The following is a 5,795-nucleotide window of genomic DNA, read 5'->3' as shown; positions in this document are numbered from 1 at the left end:
TTTTAAAACAGTGCCTTTATGTTCCTTTCTGTCTTAAAAATGCTGCATAAATATTAAATAAGGAAAGCTTCCTTTTTATAGTGCAATAAGCTAGAAGATAGCATCTGAAACATGTCATAAGAGTTGATGATAAATCATCCTCATGAGCACAATTTTCTGCTTTTGTTATTTACATAACTTCGCAGGTCCCAGATGAGCAGACTATCATGAGCAACAAAAGAAAATAGGCTCAATATGCTCTGTAAGCATCATACAAAAGAAGGGAAGGAAAACAGGGCAACCTGAGAAAATACCCAAATACAATGAGAACGGATCAATGTTCTTGACATGGTGTCAGTAACTTCTCTTATTATAAGAAGATGTTCAGATATAATTAGGCTCCTTGTCACAAAGAATCAGAACTACTAACTTTGATGCAAATGTTTTGAAAGCTGGGGATATAGTGTTCTCAGAGTCTCTAAATGAAATGCTTTACATTTCATCTGTTATATATAAGGACAGGCTTAAAGAATTGGCAAACACTTTGAAGGGTCAGAATTGTCTGGTAATATTAATTACTCTGGTGTACTTGGTTGCAACTGTTGAACTTTTTTCTGATCAGTGGTTATAAGAGTTTACTTTCCAGATGATCCATTTATCTCCTTCTAGTTTCTGTAAAGAGATTACAGATGTTCGATATCAACAGGGAATATGCATGATAGGCTCGTGTTTATGTTACATTGATTTTAAGGACTGCACTGATAATTGCAGTGAAATTCTGTCCCACTGAAACTTCTGATGACTCCAGGTTCTTTGAGTGATCCTCTATTTTTTCACACCTAACATTTGTGAATTGCAATCAGGTCTAGAGAGCAAAATACTGTCATCAAATTGTTTCAAAGATTTTGATTTGACATTTTTACAGCCATACCGTGAAGGCGTGAGTATCTACAATACAAATAGCCCTGGAGAAGCAAACTTCGTGTTTTGTGATTCTGTATATCATATTAGTTAGAACTTCATAGCTTTAGTTCTGCTCCATGTGACCATAGTAGCAGCTGTTACTCAGGTGCACTCAAAATCTCACCAAATCAAGCCATAGTTCACTTACATATCAATGCACTGACCGGTCAACTAACAAACACAGATATAACATATTCCATTTTCTGTTGCTTATATGATGTTCTTTTCCCATGTTCTTCTGACCATTCATACTACTACCATTACATCATCATCATTGCTTTGAAGTGATACTATATAATTTGAGTGAGATTAACGAGAATGAAGGTGGATGAAAGAAGGAAAGAAGCCAGAATCAAATAAATTAAGTAGTTAAGCTATAAGTAACATCAAATTCAGAAGGTGGTTTGGGGAGAAAAAATGAGGTTACCAAACTTTTTTAAATATGATTAAATAATGTACATTGTTCCAATCTCAAGAAAGGATACAACAGCAGTACTTGAAAAGGAAGTGTCAAATTGTGACTTTGGCCATAGCACTGTAGGGCAATGTGGAAAAGGCAACAGGAGACAGCAGTAAAACCTTCCAAGTCTATTGTTTGCTTGCTAGGAGACACCAGACAAGTCATTTATATTTTCTTCGATTGGGTTTTCAGAAAAAATTAAGCTTACACAACTATATTCAGTTTGTCTGACACCTCGGGAATTTCCTTGGCCAATTTCCAACTTATCTGAGCGGAGACTTCAAAGATATTACATTCCCTAATGTTTCATGAAAGCAGCCGTGGCTTCAAGAAAGGGATCTCATTACTGCTGCCTCTGTCAGAATAGCCAATTATGTTTTAGATGTCAGAGAAGACAGAAGATATTGCAGAGATATGCTGAGGACTAGACTTGTTAGTTATGACATCCATAGAAGTCTCTCTTCTTCTATCCTTAATTTTCCTTCATCTAGCCTTCTTATTTAGATATGAATTACCTGAAGGCAAGCCTGTCTGCTGCCCTATCTTTAGACCATAGCAATGATGGGAGCCCCAGTCAACTTCATTCTTGCATGTGATACATCTCATAACACAAAACTATGTTTGCCTCATACAAGAAGTAAAGAGATAATTTCACTGACAAATGATATTATTTATAGAGAACCAGCAGCACAAGAAGAAACAAATTGAGCTGGGTATATTTCCCTTCTGACATATGTATAAATGATCTCAGGAAAAAAGTTATCCCCACATTTCACAGCTTCATAGGACACACTGCTGCAGTTCTCTAATACACATCTTCCATTTGCTTTTCCGCAAAGAAAAATTACAGTTTGCAAAATCAATGTGAAAAAGTAACTCAAGGTTGAAAAAAAAAAAAAAAGTGGAGTTCTACTGTAAGATGCTAGAAACAAATCTATGCACTGTTCTGGTAGGTCATGTCTCTAAGCCTCTCAGAAGTAACTCTTCTGGGAATACAGTGAATGCCAGAAGCCTATTAGACTTTCAGAAAAGTCTACAGCAGTGCAGGAAGTGCTGAGATTTAAGTCATTGTTAAACTTTATTCTAAGAGATAGTGGCATATAATAGAATTTCTTGCAGAACTTTGGCTTAAAATGAAAAAAAATAATGAGAAGACCTACAGTCTAGCAGTATTACAGTTAAGCCAGTTTTAAATAAAGAGCATTCTTACCTCTAAGCTACCATTTTAGCATTTTTTTATTAGCTGTTCTTCCTGTTCACCTTTATTATATGGAAAATGTATCAGAATTTATTATCCAAAAGACATAATATCCTGGTCACACAATGTTTGAGGCATAGTGAATAAATAATAAACAGGCAGTACCCTGTCTGTACCCCTGTAGAATGCCTTTAAAAAATAAAATCAAAAAGTTAATAGCTATCTACATGACAGAGAGTAAAGAAACATCTGGTACAATTTGCTACAATTCAGTAAAATCTTAGAATGAGAACTAGAAAAGGATTCTTAGTATTCATGAGGGAGAATATCTCACAAGTTCATCTCAAGATCTGGAGATTGCTTCCAAATAATTTAGCACACCTCAAAAGCTTGATATCCCACTTCTTCCATGACTTCATCCATAGTGCTCAGTGATGTAATCTTGTAAGACTTTGTGAAAATCAAAATAGTAAGTATATACTTTTTAAAATTAAAGAGCTGTCCCTGGAGGTAACTGAAGGACTTGCAGTATGCAATTCCTCCATAGATACTACTCAAACAGTGCTATGACAGTTTAGCAAAACAAAAAAGATTAGTTGAAAGATGAAGAAATGGTGGATTCAGAAAAATGTTCACCTTTATCATCATGTTACGATTTTCCTGTTCTTTAAGCACAATTCTGAACACGGCCTAACAATTCATGCAGCAATTAAGATGATTTCAGCAGGAGCAGGAATTTTTTTACTGCAAAGGTGTATTTAATTTAATTTAACTGGAATTTATCTTAGATTTAAATGAAGTCTTTTCACAGCGCTAGGGGGAGCAAGAAATGCATGCATTCTGGTTTTGTTTGTTTTTAAGAGGAAGTTCTTGAGATGTATTCAATATATACTGCATTAATTCTAAGTCCAAATGAAGGGAAGGTTTTGGGCTAAGAAGACTAAGAAAAATAACTCATAGTCCTAAAAAGGTCTTTCAACATAGGCATTACTTAAGCCATCACTGAGTTTTAACTGTGCAAAAACTTTGGTTACCTCATAGGAAGATAATTTCAGAAAAGATTTTCTGATTTTGATAGAGGAACATTTTAGTCTTCATCCATAAATAACTTAGCAGTTGTTTTTTTTTTTTAATTCTTATAAAACTTTTTTTTTTTCCTGAAAGAATAGAATCTGTAATTTTGAGAAGAATATGCTGTGTTGTTCCTCTGTAAGAAAGCTTGAATGCCTGGACAGCAACACTTATCTGCAGCTTAACTACAGAGCTACAAACCGTCCCTCCTAAATACAGAGACAAATCAGGGACACCAAGTCAACAAAGCATCTAGGGTCAGGGTCGGGGGGGAGGATTGTCACAGAAAATGAAGGGTTTTAATAGTTTGTCACAGAACTTTTTGGAATTCTGTAAACAATGGTCAAAAAAAATTATTATATTTGGGACACAAATTTCCCACCACATGCTTTTTCTCTCTAGTAAAAGTTTCCATTGATAACAGGAAAATCACTGCCATTTGTATTTTCAAGGAAAGCAAGCACACAACAGGAGAATGTGGATTCCTTCCACACATTTAATTTATAAGACCTAAGTTATTAATCACCTATTATAGTATGATTGCTAATAACAGTCCCCTTCCCTTTCTTTTTCTCTTGGGATGTTAGAAGTAAATAAAACAGCTTCGTGACCCAAGTATTTGCAGGATGAGATGGACAGTTAGTATATGACATCATTAAGCATAGAGTTATTACAGGATCATTTGATTTAAAAGTTTCTCACTGCACACTTAAGCTTTCAGTAAAATAATTTGTAGAGAAGGAATGGAGGTTAAGAACTATCCATGTTGGTGCCATAAGGCATTGGGTCACGTAAGCAAAAGCACCAGACAGTCGAATGTTAATGTTCTCTCTCTTAACAGAACCGATGAGTAATGTCATGGGTTTTTAAATTATGTTTGCCAATAAACTGAAAGATTCAGCAAATGGACAAGATCAAGGTTGTTTTGCTGATGGCTCTACACCTTTATTCCAAATCATTAAACTAAGTGTTTCTAGCTAAGCTTCAGCGGTTTGAAAGCAGAAACATCTCTTGCATTTTTTTCTAGCCATCAAGATACATGTGCATAGTAAATTATAACTGCTATGCTTCGTGCTTTTGGAGTTTATCTGGCTTTAGTGAATGTCACAGTAAATAGCGAATTTATGCAATCCAATTTTTTTAAAGGGGTTTAGCAGAAGAAAATCAAATGTTTTACAGAGGAGCTATTAACAGGCAGCTACATGATTTGAGGCAATTCTAATATTTCTACGGAGAATATTGAAATTAAAGAATCTGATAAAACTATGCCATCCTGAATGCCAGAGGTAAAGATGGGGAGAGAACCAGTATATGCATGGAGCTCATTTCTTTACCTTTCGAATAAAAAGAATTGCTCAGTTTAGGTCCAGCTCTGAATGGACACATTTGAAAGCATTTGTCCTGCAGTACTTCAGGAGATACCCATGTTGTAAACACCAAAAAGCTCTGCAAAACAACACAATAACCCAGAGATGACAGGACAGGAAGGCAAGGAAGAAGTTATAATTACAAGAAGCAAATTACACACCTCTTTTCCTGTCTGCAAGGTGGTTGTTGTAAATCTTCAAATTAAAACTAGGAAAGGGAAAACAGTCTGTGTAAAAGAGATGAGTGTTTTACCAAGCCTCCAAGGGGTCATGGCACTTGGCTGGGGGCTGGAAATTGCCTGTGAGGGAGCTGCAGGGCTGGTGGGCCTTTGGGCCGGGCAGGGGCATGCAAGGGTCAGGCAGGTCTCCCCTGGCCCAGGCCAGGCCCTCACCCCTGCCTGGTGTGAGGCACCCACGGGGACACATGCTGACACTGGGCCCGACCCTGTGGATACAACTGCTCAAAGGCCAGGCCAGCCAGCTCAATGCTATAAATTAAATGTCATTTGCAATGCAGTAGCTGCTTACCTAATGTATGTTATAAATGAGGATACAACTCAATCTGAATTTAGCAGTATTTATAAAAGGCAAGTAAACAGCGCTGGGTGTGCGGGGAGTCTACGCTCCACCAACACGCACACCGCAACCATTGGTTTTTCTAAATATATAGACTATTGCATTTACATATTCGTAAGAAACCCAAGTATGCCTATACATACGTATAAGCTATCCCCACTTTGTATTATAATTAGCATTT

This window comes from Anser brachyrhynchus (genome assembly GCF_964034855.1).
Source record: "Anser brachyrhynchus genome assembly, chromosome: 1".
Taxonomy (NCBI): Eukaryota; Metazoa; Chordata; class Aves; order Anseriformes; family Anatidae; genus Anser; species Anser brachyrhynchus.
Note: the sequence above shows the minus strand (reverse complement) of the source record.